Source organism: Aedes aegypti, chromosome 2 (assembly GCF_002204515.2).
Source record: "Aedes aegypti strain LVP_AGWG chromosome 2, AaegL5.0 Primary Assembly, whole genome shotgun sequence".
In the NCBI taxonomy this organism is placed as follows: Eukaryota; Metazoa; Arthropoda; class Insecta; order Diptera; family Culicidae; genus Aedes; species Aedes aegypti.
In genome coordinates this window covers 181,558,114-181,567,194 of record NC_035108.1, presented here as the reverse complement: position 1 = coordinate 181,567,194, position 9,081 = coordinate 181,558,114, and positions in this window count along the sequence as shown.

Sequence of the window (9,081 nt, the reverse complement as noted above, 5' to 3'; positions counted from 1 at the left end):
CGAGAACACTTCTGGAAACGATGGTCGAGAGAGTATCTTTCTGAATTGCAAGTGCGTGCTAAATGGACCAAACAGAAGGTTAACGTTCAACCGGGAATTGTTGTTCTGTTAAAAGATGACAATTTGCCACCACAATGCTGGAATTTGGGACGAGTAATAAAGGTTTATCCAGGTGCCGATAATCTGGTAAGAGTGGTAGACGTTCAAACGAAATTTGGTACATATAAAAGACCTATACACAAACTTGCACCTTTGCCAATAATAGACAACGACCATGATGCCAAAACTTCCACTTTTTGCCTGGGAGAGAATGTTCAGTTCGACAATAGTCGACCCGAAACTGAAGCAGCGGCGTCTAGCAGTGGCAGCGGTATGCACAACGAGAGCTCCGCCCATCCAACCGATGACAACGACAACGATGACGATCCGACACCGAGTCATGGTGCTATAAAAGCAAGGGCCGAACTGCGCAACAAAGTCAGTTTTTGTTCACCCGTCAGCGTAACAACAGTCGAGCGTGAAGTCCCGAGCCGTTATCCAGCCGAAGCCGAGTTGGCGAACCGTGATCGTCGCGAGCAAACCGAACTCGACTGCCATCGCGAGTTATTCGGTTATAAAACCGAATGCGTGTGTGACGCAACGATGAGTTGCACGCGAGCCGCCTTACAGTGCGAATCCGAAAGTAGCCGTCTGCCGGCTGAAGAATAAGTTGAAGAAGAAAGTAGTTTTGTAAAGAGAGAAGAATGAATACAGTAGTGTAAATTAAGTCTTCTTTCGTGTTTGATTTCCGACCACCCCTCATCCAGTGCCCATCCACCAAATAGTTTCGAGTCAATTTGGGAATAATATTCACTCGAGTTGTTAAGGAAAACATTCACAAATGGAGTCACTGGTTGCTGCTAGCTAGTGGGCTAGTCCAGCTGAACCGGATCGAGGCTTCATGAGGCGAAGCCCAGTCAGCGTCGGAAGGAACATAGAGTCCTTCACTTATCCCGCTCGGTTCTTGAGGGAACGCGAGCCACTCAGTTCTGCCAGTGCAGTGCAGTCCATTGCCGTCCGGTACACTTTACATTTACTAAAGCAACACACTAGTTATAGATATAAGATCATGTTTGTATCTATGGAATGAAATATTCTTTTAAATGTCTACCTTTCCTTCGAGCACCGTAAACGTTTAATGGGTATCCTTTCTAAACTTGAATCATCGATGTCATAAACAAGATCACGAATGGCTCCAAATGCAGTTCGTTTTTAGGTAAAATTTGAGAACAATTTACCACTTTATTATAGTAAAAGCTGGGACTATAATAATTAAAAATATAACGACTCTTGTATTTATAAGTCATGGAACATTGTGAGATTTTATTGTTTTCTATGGAATGGCCAAATGATAATTTTGAGTTAGGAAATTTTATTGTATAATATTTAAAATCAGTTCAGTGATACAAAGCACATTTTATTTTTCAAATATAAATAAGAATCCTTTTTGTGTTTGTCAATTGAATTTTCTCAAAACTGTTTTCATCAGATCCAAATTCACGCACAATATGAGTGCTGCAAAAAATAGTTTAAATAGTCTTCTAGCGTTTTGACGCGTCGAAGCACCACACGCACTGCTTTCACGCTTTAGCACACTTTCCATGCCACTTCGCATCGCTTCAGTATGCCATGTAAGCGCGATTTTCATACAACATGCATGGAGAGACCTTCAACGCGTACGCTTCTCTTTTACATCCTCGACTTCTGTTTGTACTAGGTAATACGGTTTGAGATTTTAACAAACATGTCTTATCGTTTTTTTCTATACCGCATTGACAAAGCAATCCACAAGAAGCAAGTTTGTTTTATGTAAGCCATAGAATTGCACAGAATTTCTGAAAATTTCACAAAATTTAGTTGTCACTTGATTGCATCGTAATCAAGAATTCTTATGTGAATTCACTATTTTAGAGGCGTTTTGCAAAATCAGATACTCAAGGTTTAGCCGATCAAATTGGCTGGAACCCATTATGGCGTTGTTTTGGTTTTGTTTTACGATGGATTGGATTGATTTATTTTAGATAGGTGAGGATGGGACGAATAATATTGCATTTTCTTTGAAGTTGAATTTTCGATGAAAAGCAGTGCCCTTTTTAGGGCACTGTTCGAACCCATTGTGGTATGGAGCTACATGCTCTCAATTCGCTCATGCAATTTTCCCTCTTCAAGGGACCCCACTCCTATTTCCTCCCATCTTTCCCTTCCCTTTCCTCTCCCATCGGGTAGATGATGAAATAGGCTCAATTATGGCGATGGCACAAATCTCCCAAATGGCGGGGAACGTGCCTCTGGAGCCGGCCTTCTGATAACATGCGAGTGCCGCCAAATTCCTCATCTACACCATAATTTTCGCACAGTCAAGGTAACCCACCAGGAGAACGGACAACGTACATCTATCTCGCGTATTCCCATGCATATATCAGAATTCATTTCCGTGGTGACTAGTATTTCAAGTAACAAAGCACTTTATCTACGACAAGGTGCTAGTTCAGTTCAACCGGCGCCAAAAGTCATGACGACAGACTCTTGCCAGATTAGTGGATCAGCTGCTCCAACGCACAGTATGCCAAGTTCACATCGACCAGCATGTACAGCAGCTTACGATAATCATCCAGCCAGGACCTACATGGGGGAAGCAGCAGGACTTCAATTTACCTCTAATTATCGTAATGACCAATCATCTCCTGGACATTCTGGCTCTTCAAATTATGGACCATCTCCAGTACAGCTTAAGGCACGCCAGTTTATGTCGAGAGATTTGCCCAAGTTCACCGGGGACCCTGAGGAGTGGCCAATTTTCTTGAGCGCCTTTGAAAACACCACACGAGCCTGTGGATATTTCGATGCCGAAAACTTATCAAGGCTTTAACGCTGTCTGGAAGGAGCTGCACTGGCAGCAGTAAAAAATCGTCTATTATTGACCTGACAATATATTCATACTATGTTGCTAATCGAAATCAATAAACTTCTAGCTTTAAGCTGCGCTACAGACAAGCTGCTAAATATACATCGGTGCGTATACATCGGTAAACTCCGCAGCATGTCGACGTATAAATCATAGCACTGAGAATGTTCGTTTCTCCAGATTGGTGCTCTTGAAAGTTTGAGGTTTGGCTTTGATTCATCTTCACCTTAATATCTTCTTGCAATGCCGCACAATTGTGGAACGAACGTATGACTCAGAAAAGTTTTAAGCCTTCGGCGAACGACAGCTTGAACGAGGAAAGGAGATAGCACAGATCGTTTACGAATATGTTAAACAGTAATGGTCTAAGAACACTGCCTTGGAGCACGCCAGACCTGATGCTGAATGAGCGGGAGCTTGCTAAGTTAACTACTACGTGTGCGATACGACCAGAGAGATACGAGCAAATCCATTCAGAAATCCAGTTCGGGAAGCCGATGCGGTTCAGCTTCTCAGCGACTGAAGCGTGTGGAACAGTATCGAAGGCTTTGGCAAAATCTATGTACACCGCGTCGACTTGCCTCCTCCCATCAATTTCACGTGATAAGTTGGTAACATAACACATTAGATTGGATGTAGTCAATCGATGTTACATGAAGCCATGTTGACTGTATCAGATTATAGGTGAGGCGATGGTATAGACTACTTCATGCATTAGCTTTTCAAGATCTTTGTTCAAATAGCACAAAATAGAGACGCCACAATAATTTACAACGTGACTCATGTTGCCAGACTTATGGATGGGCACAACAGATTGTTGTTTGAGAGGGACTTTAACCCGAAGGTCATTCGTCCCTGAGCGATCGATTGAACAAATTCGCAATAGGAATCGATAGTTCCGCAAAGCATTTTTTCAAGAGCACAGGTGGAATACTGTCTGTCCCCGGCCCTTTTTTGATGTCAAGATCATCGATGGCTTTCAATAGTTCTTCAGGAGAGAACTTGATCACATGAAGGCGGATGTTATACGACGGAATATGAGCAAAGCTGTCACGACGCCATACGGGAGAGACCTTACTGAACACACTATCGAAAAACGAGGCGAATTGGCGGCTTCCACATCTGAGCTTGCATGAAGATCATGGTAAGTTACGTTGTTAGGAACGCAAGCAGATGATTTTTGCTTTTTGACGAAATCCCAGAAACGAGATGGATTATGCTTAACATTGTCCTGAACCTTGGTTAAGTAAGCTCTATAAGTCGATAGCAGTAATGTTTTGTAGGATATTTCCACTTCACGTAGAGTGATTTTGTCGTTTTCAAATTTTGTGAGAAAAAACGGGTGACGAGCATTTCGGAGTACGTTTCGAAAATGACGCAGTTCAGAGATCCACCACGATTTGTTGAACATAGAGTTGACGACCCTTCGTTTGAGAGGGACAGAAGAATTGCATACTGTGAAAATCTTATCGTAAAATAATGAAACCGATTCATCTACAGTAGCGCCTTGCAGTTGCGAGTTCCAATCGGTATCTGCAAACGCTTCTTTTAGTTGGTTGAAGTCACAGGTGGTAAAATCGTATCTGACAATGTCGTCACGGCTTTCAAACTCGATCAAATTCTCGTCGCTCACGTCAAATAGTAAAACAAGCGGCATGTGACTCTGGTAAACTTACGAACACAAGATCAAGAAGTCTACTGAGAACAAGGATTCAATGAGACATTGTTCTTGTTCAGAGGAAATGTTCGTTGGAATATAACCATTTACGGCGTCGTCCAAAACCCATTGCAAATTAGGGAGGTTAAAGTCACCTAAGGACAAAATTATGTCTCTGCCCGATGTGCGATTCACGATTGATTGCGCTGAACTTGCATGAGCAGAATACAGATCGGCATTTGTGGATCAGGAGCTTCCATAAGGCGTGTAGGCGTGTATTCGGGTGTTGACGTAGCATTAGTTGAAGTGTGGGTTGGAACAGTCGAACTAAAAGCGCTTGAAGTAACTGATATGGCATTTAATTGAATTTGATGATACTCGCCTTGCCATTCGGTTTAGACCCAAACATAGGACCAGGACGACTTACGAACGCTGGCTGGAAAAACGGGACTGTGATGGGGGGATACAGGGCTTACAAAACACTTAAATTGTTGCGTCCTGGGTTGAAACTCAGCTTAAATCAATGACGGGAGTGATTGGAGATACAGTACTGGACAGAATAAAGTACGCATTGGCCGTTTTTCCATACAAAATGGTCAAGTTTGGAGATCTGAATCTCAGCTTCTAGTGGTCCGATTGATCTGAAATTTTCACCACAGCATAGATATAACATAGATTCTACTCGATTGGAATATCACTGTATTTGAAACACAATCTTTTGAATTATTTAAAATCTCTCAATTTGCGAAAAATGGCATAATTCTATTTTGAAAATATGTTGAAAACAATCAGTTTCACCGAAAAATGATGTACTGCAAACTTGTGTGTCTCATCAAATTGCAAATTTTTGCACAAGGACATATTGCTCTAAATATTTCCATTTAAAAATTATGTGTATTTGAAAATATTGTTATTTTTATTAATAAAATTGAGATTTGCGATAACATAAAAGTTTGTTAATGAAAAGCTATGAATTTCTAGCCTAGCAAATATGAGGTTACTTTCAAACTACGGTGGAAATTTGAGGTCAATCGGACATCTAGAAACCGAGATATAAGCCTCCAAACATGACTATTTTGTATGGAAAAACGGCCAATGCGTACTTTATTCTGTCCAGTACTCTATATTTGTTCCTAGCGGTGTTGATTGCACATTGATCCTCAGAGGAACGCAAAATTTTGGGGCTCCATAGTCCTCGAATTCACGAAACAGTAGGCCCTCAGGCCATGTTTCTCGATCAAGCCGCTTTATTCTTGAGCGAAGGGTCTAGTCCAATTTTGAACGAGACGAAGGAAAGTGATTCGATTGCTTTTCCTTTTGGCACAAGTTTCACCCCGATTGGATCATTTTCGATGTTCAGGTTGGCTTTTGTCATTGCACGAACAGTTTCCACGGTGACATCTGGACAAATCTTGGAGAGATAACACCAGATTCTTGGCTCCACATCGACTTTGCTAAGGGTCCTAAAGCCTTGTCCCAATTTTAGTGCCAAACGCTTAAGTTTAGGCCAAAAACACATGTTTACTCAATTTTTTAATGTTTTCCATTTGTTTTAGTACAAAAACACATTTTTTATGTTTTTATAGATTTTGTCACACCCCTTGGTTTAAACTCAAATTTTGGGTGTATTTTGTTTTCCGTGTTTAGTGTTAAAACTAAAACCCCTGTGGTATTTTTGTCGACTAAGCGAACGTCAAACATGATCTCAAGTGTCAAATCTATACAGCATCGCAATCAATTATTATATGCTTAAGCAAACAATTTTCGTCCGAAGAAAATAAAATGTCAACCGTATTCCCAAAAGCGTTGATTCATAACTGTGGAGTATTGAATCAAAGATAAGACGATTCCGAAACAAACGCCAAAACGTATGCTTTCACTAGCACATTATTCGTTTACCTCGCAGTTAAATTGCTGTTATAGTGTTTTGATCTATAATAGGGATCCTCCTCTCCGACTGATCCACATCTGTGGGGTGGATATCGTTTGAAATTTCTATCGAAATCGATACTTTTTCGAAAATAACCGGGACTCTTCAGGTGTATTCTTAAAAACATTCTGCAGTGTCAGGGAGGTAATTTTGTTTTGTACTGCGCCACCATATTTTTTAATTATATTTTGTTCTGAAGAATGACCCTTAGTTCATCCATAACTGAGGTATTGAACTACTATTAAAAAATTTCACTTTTATATAAAAATTCATCAAGTATTATTGAGGTATTACAATACCTGATCTAATTATCAGTTAAGTATTCGTAGAATATGCTTCAGGTATTATTTGAGGTATTTTACCTCTTATGCAGGGCTTGTTCATACCTCATTCAGGTTGTAAGTACTGAAAATTATCTGGTATGGAATACCTTAGTTTGGTATTCAGGAGTTAAAGGAGTTTAAAACTCAGAATTTCACAAAGAAAATCAATAGAAAGCACGACCGAATTAATTTCATACATGAACAAAGCAGCAATGTCAGATATGCTTGAAAGTTGAGCAAATCTATGAATCGGTTCAGAGCCTGAGACTGCCCAGAATATGTAAATTCCCCTATCTTATTCCTTGTCGCTAAAATTTCAATCAGCTCCCTCCAATATATTGTCTAATCCTGAATAATCATTGACCAGATATGCTGGAGGTCCTTCAACCTCGTCCATCAAATTTCTTCTAAGTGTGAATAGACTAGTGTCTTCTCTGTCTTCCGACCATACTAACTGGTTGCAATGCACATTGGTCCAGGAAGCTAATTTAGGCGGACATGAGGATTTCGTCAAGATTTATTGATTTTAGAGCCATAGTTTATTCTGAGAATATGTTCAGAATTTTCAGTACTACAAAATGTACGGAACAAAAAATTTTTTACGGTGATCGCAAGAGTGACACATACGCCAACTTTTTTATTTTAACGAATCGTAAGTTGGTATGTTCAGCAAAGTTGTAGCAAATGATCATAGAAACAACTTTGCCGAACAAACTTTTTCTCGGTTTTGCTTCAGAGCCGAGATAATTAAGTATTTTTAATAAAAAATCGTTTTTTGCTCTTAAGTGTTTTATTTTTTAGTTTTATTGGCCTACTATGTTCTACAAAGTTTTTATGCTTATCATTTGCTACAACTTTGCTGAACATACCAAAGTTGTATTTCTTATGGTTTTCATGTTATTTGAGTTTTTCATCTTAAAATTAGCTATTTTGTATACCTCGTATCTCAACTATGAGCACCTCAAAAAAATATATCTTTCCACCAAATGATTTTGCAGTCTTTCAAGTACCTGTGTGCAAAATTTGGAGAAGATGATATTTTTCTATCTCGTTTAAAATCGATTTTACTAATAGACGATATGAGATAAATCCATATTTACATATACATGTTCAACTCACAAAAGTCATGGCTAACTAAGCATATCAAACCAAAAGAAACACGTGTATTTATATAGGAATATAAAGCACATTGTTTTTCAGTTGTTTTCGATTAACTTGGAAGCTTCTGCAAGAAATTCATCGTCTTTTCCTCTACCTGTATTTAATCTATTCCTAAGCAATATCACCGGGTTGGAAGTCAACATAAGCCGTATAAAATACACATACAAAATTTACAGTCCGATTGAATTCTGTGGCATGATTTTCCCAGAATCTTCTGATGGATTCCACGTTTCATGTTTTTCTTTGGTAATGCGGCATGCCGGACAACACCACTTCCGTGCAATAGTTGTAGACGTATCAGTAAGTGTAACAGCATTCTAAAGGATCGCCACGAAAAGCCCTCGAAGGAAGGTTAGGGCTGAGACTGTACGAACCTCTTCCAGGTGGTAGGAACACAAATGGTCGTAACACGGCATGCCGCTTTTTACGGGAAGTAGATATTGTGTATTTCTTTCACTACTGAACTGCGAAGTGCGGCGTCATAAGTCCGAAATTGTGAATAAAAGTGAGGGATTGCATTGAATCCTGTTGGTGTCTTCAGAGAACTTATTCTTCGATTTACGAAGAATAAGTCCCCCGAAGACACCTACCCAATTTGATTCAATTGCGCACTTTTGTTGGCGTTTCCGCACTTGTAATAACTTCTTTTCACGGATCTCAATCATTTTAAAAATGGTCAACTTTAATCGGAAGATTAACGAGGAGGCATTTGAACAGTTTTTGTCAGAAACGTACTGTTAGTATCGCCAGTTCTACGATTGGTATGTACTCTCTTCAACGGTGCAAAAACTACTTTCGCATGGAGTGATGTTGTCCGGCATGCCGCCGAAGAAACATAAAAAATGCGGAATAAATCCATCAGAAGATTCTGGGAAAATCATGCCATAGAATTCAATCGGACTGTAAATTTTGTATAAGTATTTTATACCGCTTATGTTGACTTCCAACCCGGTGATCTTGCTTAGGAATTGATTAAATACAGGTTGAGAAAAATACGATGAATTTCTTGCAGAAGCTTCCAAGTTAATCGAAAACAACTGAAAAACAATGTGCTTTATATTCCTAT